We start from the raw sequence: 20094 nt of genomic DNA on the forward strand, positions 1-20094 counted from the left end.
GGCATTCAATATTAATGAGACATCTAAATTAGAGTTCCAGGCTTCAAGCAGGTCTGGATTGTAATTGTTGATCCAACAGTCCTTTGGGTCACGTTTCAGAATAAGAGCTGTTTTCTTGTTTATGTCTTGGAGGCATTCATTGTCAAGTTGCATCGTGACAGAATCTGCTCTATGGTGAGAGAAGCAGCTTCAGGTTCCTTCAGCAGGTTCAACAAAGGTCTGAGTTTGGCTTTTGCAGCTTCAGTGTCTGAATCCTCATCCTGTCTCACAATCATTGTTTTTGTGGATGGTGGTTTTGGAAACCCAAATCTACAACCAGAGTTCACACTCTTAAAGCATGTTTTTGTGTGGTTTTTGCTGTGCTTTTGTAGTTCAGCGACTTTTTTGTGCAGTTCAGGTTGTTTTTCTGGATCAGGCAGTTGAGCTGAGATGTATCTGTCCACAAAGTCACAGACAGTTTGGTCATCATCCACATCTACTTCTACCTTTTCTCGAATCCACAGCAACATGTGTATATGTGGACTACCTCTGTGCTGGAACTCAACTCTGTAAAAGTAATCAATGATTTCACCAAGGGGCTGTGCAGGAGAAAAAAGCAAATCTCTGAACAAAGCCTCAACACGCTTATCAAACATTCGCATGGTGGTTACTGGATTTGATCTTAGAATTTCACACTTTTCTGACCAGTCCAGGGCTTCAAAATCAACCTCTTCACCTTGCTGTCTCTTTATTGCTTGAATCACTTCAGGCCATCTCATCTCAGCAGCAGAGAAAGTGACAAAGAACTGAGGTGTTCCTATTTGACGAACCATACTGAATAGATCTCTGGTAGTTTTCTGCCAGTAAGCTGGAGTTCCTCTGAGTGGCTGCATAAATCTGATTGCATCTTTATTTCTTACCAGCTTCTCTACTTCTGTCTTACTTTGTAACATTCCTGATGTGATTTTGCGTCCATCTTTGGTCATAGTTTTACCTTTCCTTAGCTGTATCGTCATGCTGGAATTAGCCAAGTGTATTTCAGTTACAAACTGTGAGAAAAACAGGTAATTTGTATCTTTAGCAAATCTTGCATCAATGTTGAAAAGCCTTGACTTGAAGTAAGCACTTGGTGTGAGTTTAAGGCGTCTCTTTTCATCCAGTGTATTCTGACCAGTAGGAAACTGCACAAGAAATGCCATGGCTTCTGTGGAAAAGAGGAAATTGCTTTACTGCTACAATATATTAGATAGCATATTAATCAGCATTAATATTATCTCGTACAGCTTTAAGCTGGCCAGGTGATAGTTAATACCCGGACACCAGAATAATCATTTTAACACACTGACACCATATTAATCCTCATTACAGGTGCAGCATAACCATTTTCAGTATTACTATGTCTTTATACACACATTGCAGTCCTGTGCTCATAAGGAGTTGAAGCTTTCCCAGGTAATTAAAGGTCTCAAGCTTCATTCAGCGTGACTGTCTGGGTGACACATTGGTTAAGAAGCCGGGAGCTTAAGAAAGATCGCACACATGCTTACAAAGCACACATATATCACATATAACCTAGAATTAGATTTAAGCATAGGCCTGAATGTATCGAGCAAACATGTTGCACTGGAGCTTTCTTGACAACAGGTGACGCGGGGAGAGGACCAGCCCCTGGAGACTGCAGAGGCCAGAGTCCATTGCCTTTTTTGGAAGAAGATGCCAAAAAGAGGAACCTCGATGTTGCACTTTATGCTTAAAATACATGAATGTTCTGTACATGCAAATTATGTGCTTGTAAACGCTAGAAGGGGCGTTATAATACCCTGATGCTATAAAAGCAGTCTGAAGTATAATTTTGGCGAAGACCCTTGCTGACATGTGCAGTGACTGTCTTCCCGCGCGAAGACTTCAATAAAAAGATCGCTTTGACCCAAATCTTCTGGACTGTCTTGCCTTTGTACTCTCCACCAATATCTGAACCCTTAACAATTGGTGCATTGGCCGAGGTTGGTAGGGAGAGACGGTGTTGGCATTGTAGACGTCCGAGGGGGTCTCATAGACAGGATCCGGTGGTCGACCTGAGTGGACAAACGGGCAGCCCATCGCAAAAGGTAGGCACTACCTGTTGAATTATTCCGAAGTGTGCCGAATTGGATGTTTAAATTAATGTCTACTCATTAGATTACTGGTGAATGTTTGTGTTACGATCATTTAAGAAGTTGCCATTCTGGGTATTATATGCATATGGAGAAGTACTGAATATAAGAGTAAAAGGATTAAGAGAAGTTACAAATGGTTGTGAAGAAGAAATAACTGTAAAGGAAAAGTGAATTAAGACAAGTTAATGCGTTTACAGTGATAAAGACAATTTAGAATAATAGGTAATTGGTGAAGTTTGTGACATTAAAGTCTCAATTGAATATAAAGCCGGGCTTGGACACCGATATGGTGGGTTTGTGATTCTTGGGGTGTCTTCAAAAAAATTAAATTGTATAGAGCGGGACTCTGGGAGTCTAACAAGTGCATTTGTCGGAAGGTGACGCTTCCAATTTGTCGGTGACGATCGACATCTTCCTCGGGGAGGGATAGTTCACTTGGCAAGTGTGGAGAACTACGACACTCCAAAATAGCCACTGACTGGGTCAGTTTACCGTCCGGGGCGGTGGTTTGCACTTTTTTGGTCAGTAGAAACCGGGTTTCGGGCGTCTAACTTTAAACTTAAAACTTAAGGGAAGCCTGGGATGTGGAGTGTCCGCGTAACAGGGCTTTTCGGGTTGAGTTGATTGATGCTTTTAAATTGTGTAGGGTCTTAGATATTTGGCCACGGCCCGGGGCCGAGACTGGTTACAATTGATTACAAAAAACTCAGGGAGTTTGTCGGTCGGACTGTTATGGTAAATTATTTCTAAATTTGGTAGGTTGTTCGCTTTCAGGCCTTGTATATATATTTTTTCTTTGTGAGACGTCGTTCGGATATAATTTGATACTCTGTATAGCTTGTGTATGGTTTTGGCTGAGACGAAATAAGGAAGTTCAGTTTCAGAGTGTGTCTATGTAAATGAGGTGCCTGTGACTGATTTAGACTGATATTTCCTGTTTACTAATGAGTAACTAATGACTGACTGCAGAGCCTGGGTTAAGCAAGACGTGTGTTGGGGTTATCAGGGAATATTTGCTTTGATTTCCACTTTGTTACAAATGATGAATGATCTATGCTGTGTGTTTTGCTTTACACATCCCTGAATGCTATAATACTTGCTGAAATTCATATGACTTGCGTTTTTGATTGTCTATACTGACACCTTTTTAATATTGTGTAAAAGCGTCTGTACATACACATGTCGGATTCGGGATATTGCTTACTTCAATACACACGGGCAGGGGATTTTTATGTCGTAACCTGTCGATGTCGCGTTGTGGCTTCAGGGATTCCGTATGCCTTTTCAGTAACTGCAGTAACAGGGTCATCAGAGGAAACTTTGGTTGATTTTGCATGTAGTAGTGTTGTTATCTTTCGGGCCTTGACATTATACTGTAGACAGCATAGAAATTTAAACCCCACGGACGCCGAACAGGACTTTTCGGCCTTTTGTGGAATTGCTTTCAGGGATTTTGACATTCTGTTCGAGTGGAAAGGATAATTGCTTGTCTCCTTTTGCTCGCATGTTCGATAACGGCTCTTGTGTGGTTGAGTGTACCAGGACAGGAGACGTTGTTAACGTCACTTGTCGCTGTAACGCTGAGTTTTCTAACATTGAGTATGGCTTCACAGTAACTGCGGTAGTAAGGCCTTCACCACAAGTGTTATTAGACTTTACCGCTCGTAGTCTTATTATATTTCGGGTGCTGGATTTATACTGTCATCCCGACAGAGGTCCCACTCCCACTGACGCCGAACGGGATTTTCCCGCCTTTTGTGCTTCTGCCTTTCGGGGCTTTGAGATTGACTTTCAGTGGACCCGATAGATTGCATTGCTTTTCGGCTTGATTTTGCTCGCGACGATATTGTCCTGCACATACACTCACATGTAACCATTTGTAGATTTGATGGCTGACAGACACCATACAGTTTTGGGGGAAGGGCGCAGGGATGTCACCGGTTTTACTTTCAGTCTTGTGTTGACTCCGGTAACAGACGGTCAAACATGGTGGGTGGAAACAGAGGTGCGTGTTTGCTGTGAAGTAGGGCTCACGGAGCGTGACTACACTTTAATTGTGAACTTGACTGAAACAGAATTCCCCCTGTTGTTACATGAGTGTTTGCGCTTGGTAACCACACTACGTGAGATTGTGGAAGAAAATAGTGAGGAGGACGCAGACCTGTAAACTGATAAACATTTTCTCTCATACGTTTGTGCGACATTTCCCATTTCCTGTTCTGTATTTTATTGTATTTGCCTTTGGTGTGCCACATGGCTGTTATGTGCATACATAAATTTGATTTTGTGTTTTAACTAATACTATCTTACTGCATAAAGCACACATATTAACGCAGTGACATGCTGACTTTTGGGCACTGCAGAATAACAATTACTCCCCTGGGAGAGGGCCAGTTTAGAGCCAGTCGTGTGTTTCGTGGAGAACGGGCGGACGCACCAGATGACCCAATTGAAATTGAAGTCGCCACCACTATCACAGAATCACAAATAGTATGGTGGTTGACCACGAGCTTTACATTGTTTAGTACAATGGTAGACCTGTGCGAGGAGGTCGACACTGTACAATGGGCCTCTCCGGATGAGGGGAGTGGAGAAGACATTTAAGAATGTTCAGGTTGTGTTACAATGGCTATGCATTTGGGGTTACTTTACACATGTTTGTTTTATTGCTTTACACAGTTCAGCTTGACTGTTAGACAGTGGTGGATATTAGATGACATTTGCTGAAGAAATGCTTGGTCCCTGGAGAGCTAGGGTGTGGTTCCTGTTTGCTCACTAAAGCGTGACAGGCAGCAGCTCTGTTTCCTGACAGGCACACCAGGGTCCCTTGAGGGCTGTAAAGGTTTTGTGAATATCGTTAAACATGTAACTAGAGGCAAGACACTAAAATAAAAGTTATTAAGTTTATTGGTGGGGATCATTTTCAGGTTTATGTCATTGACGGGATCGGGATTGTTGCTCAGGGATGGACGGAGCAGATAATATTGTGTGGTGTGGCCTGAGTTCACTGTTCTCTGTGTCACCAAGCAGAATTAAAAAAGGGAAGTGACTGTTAGAGCGGAGAGACGAGCTCTGAGGCGGAAAAGGGAAGTGCCGGAGGGTGACTGGCAGGGAGGAGCCGACAGCAGCCATTTTGAAGAGGTACGTGCTGTCTTGCAGGAAATCACAAAATGGCGGACAGCTCGGCCAACGGACAGAGACGTTACAAGACATTGCTGAAAAAGGCCATAAGGATGGCCTGCACAGGTACGTCTAAAGCAGCCGAAAAGGAGTGCCGAGCCATGGAAGCAGAGGTAAGCAAAATTTTTGACTTACAACACAAAGGGACAGATGAAAGGACAGCTCTGGAGGTTGTGCTTAGAACAGAGGGAGAGAGATGTGAGAAGAAACTAAAAAACTTACAGGATGAATCAGGAGGCCGCTCAGTCAACCGGAAAACAAAAAAGGAAATGACTGCTTTGAAGGCAATGCATGGCAACTGCTGCAAGTGGATGATGATGTGTAATGCAGTGTCGTCCTGGATGAAGGACAAAGTGGAACAGCCTGAGCCAGCAAAAGAAGAGGACACGGTGAGTATAATGAAATTACTGCAGAAATTACAGGAAGACAATGAAAAGCTGGAGGACAAAATGGCAAAACTCACGTTGAAGGGAGAAGAAGTAAACAGCCCTCGAACACCAGCAATATACCCGTGGATCCCACAACTTCCCAGCGCCCCACCACAACTTGGTGGAGCGGAGACTCCTCCCCCTTACGTGATGCCAGTGATGTCCTTAGACGGAGGACAGGTGCAGGGCCCCGATGGACAGACGGGCATTGTGATAGGAGGACTCGTAAATGTCGAGTACCCAGGCATGACCAGGCCGACCCAACATGGAGAAATGACGGTGGTGGGACCACACAACAGGGAGAATGCAGGGACGCAGACGGCCTGTGCCACAGGTCCCGGTTTGGCATCGTGTAGCCGGGCCTGGACGACGCAAGACTCACTAGGAGAAGCAGCAGGGCCGGGGGTGCCTCACACCGAAGCCTCACCCGCGGTTCCGACTGAAGAGGTGCCCTCGCAGGATGAGGAAGACGGAAGGTCAGAATTGGTCGAGCCGCCGCACCAGGAAAGACAGAGACACCACCAAGCAAGCAAGCAGAGCACGAAGAAGCAGGATAGGTGGGACGGGCAAGTTCATGGGCGAATGCACGAGGACCGAGACGCTCTACTGGCAGTGGTGGAAACGCTGACCGAGGTGAAGCAGAAAGCCCTGAAGGAACTTATGGAAGAGGAACTGAAGGACCAGAAGACCTCACGCACAAGGCATAAGCCCTTGACGAAAGTTGTGGAGGAGGACATGACAGAGTGTAGGACTTCATCAGAAGAGGACTTGGATGAAGAAGAGGAGGAAATTGAACGAAGAGATGCCTGTGAACCGGACAAAAACCTGAACTTGCGCAGTAGAACGGTGCACAGACGTCCAACTACTAAACTGAGGTCCACTGCCAGAATGAAACGCAAATCAGTGTTTGACGTCGTGAGGGGCTCGGGGAAGACCAGAAGAGGCAGGGCTGTGAACGATGAGGAGGAAGGCACGAGACCACGCTGGGGTATGCCGCTGATAGTAGGCCCCAAACATGAACCGATCTACCGGGCATACAAGGTCAGGGATCTGGAAGCACTGGTTAGACAACTGCCACCCATTACAGAAGGAGGAGCAAAATGGCTGAGGAAACTGGATATGTTGACAGAAGGAGACGAGATTGCTATTGGCGATTTTCGCGCGGCCGCGGGGAGAGTGATGCTAGGAGGCGGGCTGGCGGACGTGGAAGAAATTGCAGGAACAACCAGCTATGCCAACAACATGCCATACCGCGAAGTGCGAAATGCCCTAGCAAACGCAGTGCGTGAAAAGTACCCGACCCCAAATACTGGAGCCATTCCTAAAATTATTTGGGATCCACAATACACACCCTTAGAGTTCTTAGCGAGAGCGAAAGAGCAGTGGCTGTCAGAGACAGGGATACATCCTGGCCAAGAAGGGGAATCACGAGCTTGGTTTAGAGCTGCGGTGTTGGCAGGACTACCTAAGCAGGTGAGAACTGACTTAGAGAAGAATCCAGACTTTGCGGTCGCGGACTCCACCCAGTGGGAGCGGCATTTAATCCACCGGCTGACCCTGGAGCGGGATGAGGCGAACAAACAGAAGAGGGAGCTGGAGGAAGCGCAAGCGCTGCTCTTGAAACTACAGTTGATAGAGGCGAGAGACAAGGCAAGCGAAAAGAAGAAAGAAAATAAGGAAGCCACAAAGAAAATGATGGTGGCAAAGCCGCAGCCTGATCCCATGCCTGACTGGCCAGATCTGGACCCCAACCTGTATCCTGATGACCGTTGGCCCGTCAATGCACCAAGGCAGAGACAACCCGCGGGAAATTGGGGGGCGGCTGGACCATACAGAGGGCGTGGTGGTTACGCCGGGAGAGGACAAAGGGCTCGTGGTACGGGGAATCCCAGCTACACGTCTTGGAATGCCTGTTACAGATGTGGAGTTGAAGGACACTGGGCGCGAGACTGCCCCGGACCAAGCCAGAACAGCCAACAGCGAGGCTACCAAACCCAGGCACGTGGAGCTCCTAGAGGAAGAGGTGCATACAGAGGTGGACATCAAGCCCCTAACCCAGGTGCAGCACCAGTCGCCCAGTATCCAGTGGTGGACTGGGGCTGGGAGGGAGAGCAATATTGACGGGGCCCTGAGAAACCGGACGGTGTGGGAACGGCAGATCCCATGCTGTCGATGACTGTGGAAGGAACACTACTGACCTTCCTGGTGGACACTGGAGCGACCTACTCAACGCTTACATCCACACCGAACAGTGCAACACTTTCAGACCACACTGTGAGCGTGGTTGGTTTCTCTGGGGTTCCCATGACTCTGCCACTAACTGATCCAGCACTGACCAAGCTGGGAAAACAGACTTTGAAGCACAGATATGTAGTGTCACCACAAGTACCTGTAAACCTCATGGGCAGGGATCTGCTCGTGAAACTGGGAGCCACCATAATGTGTTCCACAGATGGACTCACAGTTACTCTTCCGGGAGGCAGACAGTTCCCGTGCCTGGGGACACATTCAAAGACTCAATATCTGATCCAAGACTCTGAACAAGCTACTGCTGATATTTACTGGGGGAGGCTGGTGGACGACGGCATTCTCAGACAATATGAGCTGTGGAGACCCTGGATAATGAGCCTGGCCGTCTACACCCCGCCGCGTGACCCTTACCACGTCACTCTGTTTTATGATAGGGACGACGATGACACATACCGAGAACAATTTGAATCTGACCTCGAAGGTCAAATTTGGAACGTGCGTTGCCACAACATTTATGTTGGGCCCGAAGGAGTAGCAGCTGCTGTGAAATTAACGGAAGAACAACTGCCTTGGTACGAGATGGGGTCCGATTCAGCTCCTCATGTCACATTGGCGGTCCACATAGGTCATCAGGCTAGAGAAATGGGACCGATGGTCAAGCGGGCCCTGGAAAACGGCTGGTGGCAAAGTACTCAAATTCCAAACGTTTGGTATGCACCCAAGTGCAAAACCTATCGCATCACCTGTTTGTCTAACGACGCGGTGGTTGTAGAACACAAAGAAATTTCAAGAACACACGGCAGGGAAAAAACAGACCACCCTGACGCAGTTGCAGCGCTTTCACAGCTCCCTGACAGTTTGTGGTCAACAGGGCCCACGGATGTTGGCCTGGCTAATTGTTCACCCGTCCTGTTTCAGCTAAAGTCGGAGGCGCCAATTAACAGACCACAGTACAGACACAAACCAGAAGCGGAAGAGGGAATTGCAGAAACTATTGAAGGACTGTTGGAAGTAGGTGTGCTTGAGCCTTCTCAGTCATTTTGGAACACACCTATCTTGCCGGTGGAGAAGCAAGGGACAGGGAAATACAGGATGGCACATGACCTGAGGGCCATTAACGCCATACTGCGCACTGACACTGTGCCCCTACGACGTGAATAACCTAACAGCTACAAACTGGACGTGTGATGAAGCACACCTGTAAACACGTCCGCGCCCAGCAACGGCACCTATTGGGTGCAGGGAATGGCCTGGCTGTGTGGACAACGTGCCTACTTCATACTGCCACCCGGATGGACGGGCACCTGTGCCCCAATCTTCATTTCAGACCACACCTTCAGGATGTCAGCTGTAAATAATGTAAATGACCCCATCTATGGCAGTGATGTGCCAGAGGAATTTAAGCTTTGGACCACCGGACAAAAGGTCCTCCACTCACTGTTTCCATGGGTGGGCACCGGAAAGAACATGTTAAGAATTGAAACTTTGGACTACCGCTTTGGACTGTTCCTGAATGCCTCGTGCAAAATCAACAATCAACAAAATGAAGAGATTGATGCCCTGCGCATAACTGTGATGCAACACCGAGTCGCACTGGACATGATTCTGGCTGAAAAAGGAGGACTCTGCATACTCTTTAACAACACATGCTGCACGTACATTCCAGATAATGTACACTCATCCAACATGACTGATGCTTTGAAAATACTTAGACAACTCAGGGATGCACAACAACAAGACTATGTTACAAACACAGAAGACTGGCTCACGTGGTTGTTAAGCGGCTCTTGGAAATCCCTGCTGTTTAAAGGACTTGTTTTAGTTGGTGTTTTACTATTGTTATTGTGTCTTTCTACTTCATGCGTCATACCTTGTTTGAAGAACATGGTGTCAAAAATGGTAACTGCTTCAATTAATGCTTACATCACCCTACCACAGAATGAAGAAGATGATAATGAGATAGACATTTGGATATAACTTATTCACAAAACCCACTAATTAATGATGTCCTGGCTAAAAATGTTTTACAAGTGGCCATAGACTGATACAGTGTTAGTGAGTTGCTATGTATATATATATATAGGAGAAAAGATCAAACAACAGGAGGGAATGTTGAAAGATTTTATTATGTTTATGTTTAGAAGTACATTTTGTTTAAGGTTTTCTAGATGTGTTTGCTCTTTTTTACTAGAGAAGTTACGTTGTGCAAGCTTTGTGTGCATTCCAGAGCTCTCTGACTTTCACACACACATCCTGGGAGCATGAGAGAGGTTGTACCTTCTCTTACTGATTTATGGTATAGGAGGACACCTACTCTGTATCTGTTTTAGTCTAAGAGCCTTTTGTTTAGATGGACCGCTAGACTCCTGGCACCAGCTTTGGGAGTCTTCACGGGGTCATATCTCGACCCCCACACACACACACACACACACACAGGTATACGTCATATGTTAATGAACCTATGCATATTCATGTAACCACAATAAAAGAGCAGTGTTACGGGAGAGCGGACGAGAGCAACTGAGGTCAAGCGAAGGAACGGCGCCTGTCCAGTTCTCTCCCGTGCACGTTAATTTGTAAAACCTGTCTGAGTGTCATTTATTCCAATCTGAGTTGCATTACAGGAAAACTCCTTACACTTTGAAATAGTAATTCAATTACAGTTACTAGTTACTTCTTCAAAAAAGTAACTGAGTTAGTAACTGAGTTACAATATTCTAAAAGTAATTAATTACTTGGAAAAGTAACTATTATGCTACTTAAAAACAAAACAAAGAACGTTTAACCCTCCGGCGTCCAGGGTATAATTGGCCATTTTTTTTACTACTCTTGATTTTCTCTCCACATTTTACCTTTAAAAACTATTTACTTTGCCTTGTTTGGTATCATTCTTTTTAGCGCAACCTCACGTGCCTGAATTTACAGTTATGTTCTCATTTTATCATACTGTATAACCAGAATTGATCTAAAATCAGACAAAAAACATAAAATCACAGTAGAAAAAGTTATATTTTACTGTAACAACCATAAACATGTTTAATGAATCATATTTCACAACTTCAAATGTAAATATTAATTGTCAATTTTAAAATCCTATGCACAAGTTTTGCAAACAACAAAGTTATTTGCATCCATTTACTTTTTACCCCCTTTTAAAATAACCATTTCAAATTATTTACAGAACAATCAGCTGTTCTTCAATAAGATGCCACACAAATTATTTGTGCCACTCCAAAAAATCATTTCTGTCCACTACAAAGGAGAACATCACAGCCTGATACCTGCAGGTCTGACAGCAGCAGGTGTATCACTCCTGTTTCTACCTGGAGACAGCAGTCGCCTCATTGTTCTGACACACAACACAAAAGTATCCACAACACTACACACTAACTACACAAGACAACACATTAACCACACACTCCAAACATGCTAAACGTCACAAATCTCTCACATCGCAAAACTCGCTCTCTCTCTTTTCCTGCTCTCTCCCTCTCTCTTTCTCTCTCTCTCTTTCTCTCGCCGTCACTCCTAAAACTTTGTTTTGTTTTTTTGCTCATAAGCAGAGAGTGCTTGCTAGCGCTAACGTGGCGAAACTATTGAGGAAAAAACGCTGCGTATATATTGTTGATCATGACTCTGGTTTTACGTGGCCTATCGACACAATTTTAAAACTGGCACCTTGTTGCTTTGTCTTTAAGTGGTCATGTGATTGGCTTACCACGACTACTTTATTCTTCCTCAGTCAAACAGCAGCACTCATGCGATTGTTTTGCCTCCTTAGCTCCAGGTGTTGTGCTAGACAGTGATCGTGATTACCGTCCGCGGGAGCGCGCAGCTGCTTAAAGCTGTAGCGTCCAGATTACTTACAGCTACTTCCGTGCAGCTGATATAAGATGCGGTAAGCTGAACACAGCTTCAACCGTCTGTTTGTTGAAAAATGGTAACGGACCGCGTTTCCTTGTTAGTAACTGTAACACCGTTGTAACGATAGGAATAGTAATTAGTTAGATTACTCGTTACTGAAAAAAGTAACGCCGTTATTTGTAACGCCGTTATTCCCATCACTGGTAAACAGAGAAGCCTTTTGTCTACATTTACATCATGAACACTTCTCTAAGCTGGTTGAGGTTGTGAGCCAAGAAGATCAAAACACCTTGATCCAATTTCCTTTACAAAGCTTTTTCTGCGGTGATAACAGGACAGGATAAGAGTTGTAAATGCAGATAATTCACCAGTTGACTCTAACCCCCACAGGATGCCTATAGTGAGAAGATTTGGGGGGTTGATAGGAGTCATAAAGAAGGGTGTTGACCAGGCTACAGCTTTGAAGTTAGCTGAGAGCCACATGGACAAACAATAAAGTCAACTGATGTGTTTGAATGCCTATGTCTGTATACAGTTGGATTGTAGTGACATATGATTTTTGAGAATGTTGATTCTTCTTGTTTGACTGTTTACATTCAGTTGTTTACTTGCAGAAATACATAATGAATCACATGACAGGAGTAGATGCACCACAAGGCTGGATAGCTTGGTTAATGTCTGGTCCTTGGTGGCATCTTCTTTTGAAAATATTAACTCCTGATTTTGGACTGTTGAGATTGATTCGCTTATGTATAGGATGCATTTTACAGTGTATAAGATCAATGCGAACTAAGATGATTCCTAATACATTTGTTAATTATGTACTCTTACAACAATATGAATTGACTGAAATGAATGACATGACAGAAGCCTGTGTATAAATGACACCTGTGCTGAAAATGTCAAGCAAGAGGTGCATGGCTAAGAATATACTACATAGGAATAATTTGGAGCATAAAAATCACAACACAGGAGGGAATGTTAGAGTGAATTGTTAAATGTTTGTCATTTTTATGCTTACCATCCATCTCTACATTGTTTAACTGTGGGATGAAAAGAATTTCACTGTCCCCTCCCCAGATTCTCGAGGTTCTGGGTGGGGGGCTGTAGTCTTTATTACAGACACATCCTTGTGAAGGTCTTTTTGATGTAAGCTTCCTGCCCAGCAGGAGGTCTCACACACACACACACACACACACACACACACACACACACACACACACACACACATTCTTACATACATACAGAAGTTCACACATATACATACAATGCCTTGTCTGAGAACCATGTGGGCGTTGCTTTGCTGTGATGCGTTTTGTGTGAACTGTTTCTCAATAAAAGGCAGCGGAGGAGGCCGGAGTTGGGGTCATTTTCGTAGTAGACACCAACGAGACCTCCTGCAAGCAAGGAAAATCGATCGATCGCTGACTGTCTTGTTTTCTTTCATGATGAATAAGTCTCTAAAACCAGCGGGGCTTGTGGAAACACAGACCCAACACAAGGGCCATTTGATTTTGCACCCCCATCAACGAGGTCGGACCCAATTGTTCTGTGAACCCTTCCATGGCATCCCTGGTTAGGTTAGAGAGTCTCAGCACATTGTAGTGAACATAATTAATGCGATCAACATTCTTATTGGGCGTTATCCATATGAATATGCTTTCAAATCCTGAAGCTACTTGGTCCACTAATTTATACTCGTTTGGAACTCTCCTATTGAGTCGATCCAGGTGGGTGAATTCAGTCTAGGATCATAAACGTGTCCCCTGGGTCTCTTTTTGCCAAAATGTGTCTCTTACGTTTTGCTGCTAAAGTGCGTGTATTGCGTTGTGGAATGGCTTTTACCTTGTTTCCGATTAGCATGAGTGGAGCTCCCAGTCGCACCATAGCACACGTCCCTTCACTTCTCAGAGGAACCCGAACCAAAAGAGTGCTATGTCCACAGTAATAATACAACCTTACATTGTTTATGGTTCTTCCCGTGAGTGTGACAGAACACCAGCTTGGGTCAATTTCTCCCAATTTGTACTTTACATCATCCATTGAAAACTTAAAACATGTATAGTTGTCTTTTCTTGGCATAAATGGTCCAATTGTTGTCTGCTTTGGGATTGGGGAAATAGACTAGACAAGAGAGTGCAGTTGCCAGTACTCACTGCACCTTTAGTCAGCTGCAACATACAGTCATAGCCCCACTTGTCCTCTACACTGCAAAAACTCAAAATCTTACCAAGTATATTTGTCTTATTTCAAGTCAAAATATCTAATCACACTTAAAATAAGCCATAATAAGCTAAAGAGTAACGTTTCAGTGATATATAGGAACTTGTTTTTAGACAGTACATCTTGGATATCTTGTTAAGTAAAAACTCTTGAAAACATATTGTTTTGAGTCATATCTCACACAAAACAAGCTTTTTGGAATTTCATAAACGTTTTAAGCTGCTGTGTTATTTGTAAAAGCTGTATCATCTTGTTTCAAGAAATAGACCTAACTTGAATCAAGACATCAAATCTACTTTATTGAGAACTGCAGGTTAATAACATGCCCAACATTGCATTATTATGAGTCTTAGTATCTTAAGCACAGTGTATTTATTTTTCTTACATACCAGTCAAACCATATCAATGTGACATTGAAAAAGAGGCAAAACACTGAAATTGTTTCCCTCTCAGTTGTGTTGCACTGAACAGATTGCGCCAAAAGTAAAATAAAAAGTAAATAGAACAATAATTTTTGCCAGTGTTTAAAAACATATTTCAGCCCACATATTCACAAAAGACTCAAAAATGATGTTTGATGATGTCAGTGAGATCATACTTCACTGGAATGTACTTGCTGTTACTAAAGTTTACATAGTGGTATGCTGTATAATCAACAAGATTTCCAGCATCCACAAAAATATTTGCCTGAGCTAGACAGGGAACTTCTACCTCATAAGCTAAATATTGATCATTCCACCCAACTGTAGAGAGAGGCTGGCATTCAAAACAATACACAGATGCATTTACAATATAGATGTTTTTAACAAGTGCAAACTCTGGAGCATCATTTATGACATCAGAAATAACCAAAGATTTTTCACATGAATGTTTATTTCCATGTAGCATATTCCACTGTACAGACACTACATGGTCAACTTGCTCAATGAAGTCTTCAATCTTTCCTTCTACATAATGACCATTTTTCACCTCAGAGGCTGGACCAATGTCGACTTCACTTGAAAAAATGGGATGTTTCTCATGCACGTTCTGACTACATTCATAAAGTTGGTTGTGCTTCACAAGAGATTTACAAATATTCTTAAAACTACTTTTCAGAGCCCACTGCTTGAAGAAACAATGTTTTGACTCAAAGCGCATACACATATGCCTCACTGTAGGACAAAGAGCCTTAATCTGAGAAGGAAGATGCAGTAAATAATGATGTTTAGGTATAATATTTTCATCTGGAAACAGTTGTTTGAAATGTTTTAAATGCACCTCTATTAAAAGCTTCAGTCTGGAGAGAGTTGAGACAGCAATAATAGGTGAAAACAGAATTTTTATGATCTCTAACATGTTACGTAGCATTTGTGTGCAATGATTTTCTCCAATTTTGTCCATAAGAAATGGAAGGATCTTAGACAAAACCAGCATCTGCCCAGCTGACTGTTTCAATTTATTTTCATTTGATGACAGCGTACTGACAGATATGGGGCAAGGCTGCTGAGATTTTCCCAGGTCGTCAGCTCGATTCTCCTCCTGCTTTTGTTGTGCAAACTACCCATCATCTTTGAGTCCTGGCACATTTGTATTTGTTTACTCAGAGTAGCTCAGATCCAAGGCAGGCCAAACACCCCGGCAGCTCCACCCACCTCCTCTGCTGTCCAGAAGAGGACCTCTGACTTCTTGCACATCTGCCAGATGTGGCGGTACGACATCGATGGGGAAGATGACAACGTGACCGGGCTTCTCCTTCAGTGAGCTGCTGCTCTTCTGCTGCAACCGGCAAAGCATCTGGCAAGCCGCTCAAGACACTCGCACGGGGCCGGCACCCGCAAAGCATCTGGCAAGCCGCTCAAGACACCTGCAGGACAAATACCGCCGCAGCTCCTGCTACCACCTCCGCTGTCCAGACTGATCCTTGTACATCTGCCAGATATGGCGGTACGACATCCAAGGGGAAGATGACGAAAGTGGCGGGGTTCTCCTTCAGGGAGTTCCTGCTCCTCACATACAAGTTCTAGAAGCTCATCTTTCCAAGCTCCTTAGACTACGATGACAGAGAACATTCACAGACAAAATATTCAATACAACTTCTCAACAACAAAGGGACATCTTCTCACACACACTAAACCAGGCGTGTCCAAAGTCCGGCCAGCATGGCTATACCTGGTACATTGACGACGGACAACCTCCAGTTTTAATTGGCCTCGCAAGTAATCTTATAAATAGAATAGAATATGGCCCCAAGCACTTCAACTTTTGCTTGAGTGTATTGCACTTATTAGTTTTTCTCAACACCAGGGGAGCTGCTGCTGATCAAGGCAGTTGCTCCACCAAAAAGGACAATCACAGAAGAAATTTACCCCCAAGTTACTAAACATGGCAGAACCAAAGAAGCCAAAGGTTGAGTGAATGCAGAAAATTTGGGAGAGTGAATATTTCTTCAAAGAATTCAAGGGGACGTGTGTCTGTTTTATCTGCACTGAAACTGTGGCAGTTATGAAAGAGTATAATGTACGACGTCATTATGAAACCAAACATCAGGCCTATGCATCCTACACTGGTGCTGAGCGAGAGCAGAAAGTAAAGCAAAGGGTAGCTCTCCTGCAGGGTCAGCAACAGTATTTTTTTTTTCGTGCTCAAATTGTCCAGGAAAAGGCTCCAATAGCAGCTATGAGGTCGCCCAACTCATGGCAAGACATGGCAAGCCTTTTTCAGATGGAGACCTCATAAAACGCTGCCTCTCGCAGTTAAAGTCACCGAAATAATGTGCCCGGAAAAGTGCAGGACTTCAACAACGCCAGCGTGTCCAGAAATACAGTTGTGCCACGCACTGAAGACTGTCAGCCAACATTAAACTGCAACTGTCTGATAAAGCTGTGCTTTTGATTTTACTCCATCGCATTCGATGAGAGCACTGATGCCACAGACGCCGCACAGCTGCTAATTGTTTTTCTATCGTCCACCTGGCGAGCACACAGCGCTTTTTAGGTGAGTCAAAAAATAATATATTCCACAGTACCCGACAGCCGCCACACAGTTAATGTGCAGGTACACATGCTTCAAATATCAATAATGCGCATCAATTCTGTCACTACCCTGCTTTTGCGCACCACTTTCTTATATGCGTTTTTCTTGTTAACACACAGAGTACACATTTTGTGCACAGCGCACGTTATTCACCCTGCTGAAAAGTCAGCTGATCTCATCTGATGCAGATCTGCTCCTTGATCAAGTGACATTTGTCCGGATTTTTGCCACGAGTGGCGTCACCCCGGACCAGCACCGCAGCTGGATGGCCCTGATTTACATACCCAGCGCAGCTGATACTCCAGAATAATTTACTAAAATTATATGGACTCATGTTATTAAGTCCAGTGCAGTCTGTTAATGTTGATAACCGCAAAGCAAACGAAAGACGTTAATAGGTGTGTTGCTAAGCATCTGAACTTAAATAACAAGCTTGAAATGTCCCGCGTCCTGCATTTTCCCCTTTATTGTTTTTTTCTCTGTGCTGTAAATCTTCTGTCCAAGAAGAAATCTGCTGCTGTTCTGAGAATGAGCTACCAAAGCTTTTTCTGAATAAATTAATAAAGATCCATTTATGAAAAGCTGTGATGAAGGCAGTTTTGTCTTTAATTCAACAATATAACACATTTGACCACTTTTAAGTGATTTTTAATACACTACAGTTAAGGTTATATACCTAATTTCTAGTAAGTGGCCCAGCCCCTCCTATATTTTTATGTATGTGGCCCTCAGCGAAAAAAGTTTGGACACCCCTGCACTAAACATTAAAATGTTCTATACCTGGTACATTGACGACGGACAACCTCAAAAAAATGACGACGTGGCCGGGGTTCTCCTTCAGGGAGCTCCTGCTCCTCACATACAAGTTCTAGAAGCTCATCTTTCCAAGCTCCTTAGACTACGATGACAGAGAACATTCACAGACAAAATATTCAACACAACTTATCAACAACAAAGGGACATCTTCTCACACACACACACACACACACTAAACATTAAAATGTTCTATACCTGGTACTTTAACGATGAACAACCTCAAAAAAAACAACAAAAAAACAGGTTTCTCCATGCCCCTCGTGTCAGAGTCTGTGGATAAGAAAAAAAACAAAAAAAAAATTCAGAGACCCTCTGAGTGGGGAGCCCATAATCTGGCGAAGCGCTCAAGAAATTCGCACAGGTGCCCGCTAACTGCAAAGAAGTCCGCAAAATGCTCAAGATGCCCGCACAAAGCGCCGGCTACTTGGCAAGGCTTCGGGCGAAACGCTCAAGATATCTTTGACAGCCAAGGCTACCCGCAAAACTTCCGGGCGAGGCGCTCAAAACTGCACAGGGTTGCCGGCAAACCCGGCAAAGCTACACCCACCTCTTCCGTTGTCCCGACGTATGCATCAGTCTTCTTGTACATCTCGCAGATGTGGCGATACGACATCCAAGGGAAGATGACGACGTGGCCAGGGTTCTCCGTCAGCGAGCTGCTGCTTTTCTTCTTCACTCTGGCCTGAAGACAAAGACCATTGATCCGGATTATTGATCAGATGATTCATTGATTCTGCAGTGAAACGTTCAAGTTTGTGCAGATTTCCTGCTCTTTGTCACTTGCAGCCCATAAATCAACCAAAAACCCAGACAGACTTTCTAATTCATTTGAAAGCCTGATGCTTAGCCTTGTCCATCCTAATCGTAAAAATGGAAAAACAGTTTTATTGGTTATCATCTATCGTCCACCTGGGGCCTTACACAGAGTTTCTGTCTTATTTAGTACTCAGCTCAGATAAAATAATTATTGTGAGTGATTTTAACATCCATGTAGACGCTAAAAATGACAGCCGCCACACAGCATTTAATCTCTTATTAGACTCAACTGGCTTTTCTCAACATGTAAAAGAACCCACCCACCACTTTAATCACACTCTACATCTCGCCATAACACTAGATTTACTAACCCTGCGCAAATATGCGGAAATTCCCTGAGCCCAACACCGACTAGAATTACTGACTTTTTTATTTTCTGGTACAAGTCCCGAGGAGTTATTCAGCCCTGCTGAGATTTTCCCAGGTCGTCAGCTCGATTCTCCTCCTGCTTTTGTTGTGCAAACTACCCATCATCTTTGAGTCCTGGCACATTTGTATTTGTTTACTCAGAGTAGCTCAGATCCAAGGCAGGCCAAAACACCCATCAGCTCCACCCACCTCCTCTGCTGTCCAGAAGAGGACCTCTGACTTCTTGCACATCTGCCAGATGTGGCGGTACGACATCGATGGGGAAGATGACAACGTGACCGGGCTTCTCCTTCAGTGAGCTGCTGCTCTTCTGCTGCAACCGGCAAAGCATCTGGCAAGCCGCTCAAGACACTCGCACGGGGCCGGCACCCGCAAAGCATCTGGCAAGCCGCTCAAGACACCTGCAGGACAAATACCGCCGCAGCTCCTGCTACCACCTCCGCTGTCCAGACTGATCCTTGTACATCTGCCAGATGTGGCGGAACGACATCCAAGGGAAGATGAAAAGAAGTGGCCGGGGTTCTCCTTCAGGGAGTTCCTGCTCCTCACATACAAGTTCTAGAAGCTCATCTTTCCAAGCTCCTTAGTCTACGATGACAGAGAACATTCACAGACAAAATATTCAATACAACTTCTCAACAACAAAGGGACATCTTCTCACACACACACACACACTAAACATTAAAATGTTCTATACCTGGTACATTGACGACGGACAACCTCAAAAAAATGACGACGTGGCCGGGGTTCTCCTTCAGGGAGCTCCTGCTCCTCACATACAAGTTCTAGAAGCTCATCTTTCCAAGCTCCTTAGACTACGATGACAGAGAACATTCACAGACAAAATATTCAACACAACTTATCAACAACAAAGGGACATCTTCTCACACACACACACACACACACACACACTAAACATTAAAATGTTCTATACCTGGTACTTTAACGATGAACAACCTCAAAAAACAACAAAAAAACAGGTTTCTCCATGCCCCTCG

The 20094-nt window shown here is 44.2% G+C and overlaps 1 long non-coding RNA gene across 2 annotated transcripts; it reads right to left on the reverse strand.

Annotated features, from left to right (window-relative positions):
* Positions 1-16039: 16039 nt before the first annotated feature.
* LOC120434750 lies at positions 16040-20058 on the reverse strand. Of its 2 annotated transcripts, XR_005609325.1 has the most exons (4): positions 20031-20058; positions 19794-19911; positions 17876-17993; positions 16040-16112 (listed from the first exon to the last, which is right to left on the reverse strand). It is a non-coding gene; the product is annotated as an uncharacterized LOC120434750 (long non-coding RNA). The 2 variants fall into 2 exon arrangements; XR_005609326.1 differs by lacking the exons at positions 19794-19911; positions 20031-20058 and adding an exon at positions 18107-18159.
* Between the last annotated feature and the right edge of the window lie 36 nt (positions 20059-20094).

Source organism: Oreochromis aureus, linkage group 19 (assembly GCF_013358895.1).
Source record: "Oreochromis aureus strain Israel breed Guangdong linkage group 19, ZZ_aureus, whole genome shotgun sequence".
NCBI classification, from domain to species: Eukaryota; Metazoa; Chordata; class Actinopteri; order Cichliformes; family Cichlidae; genus Oreochromis; species Oreochromis aureus.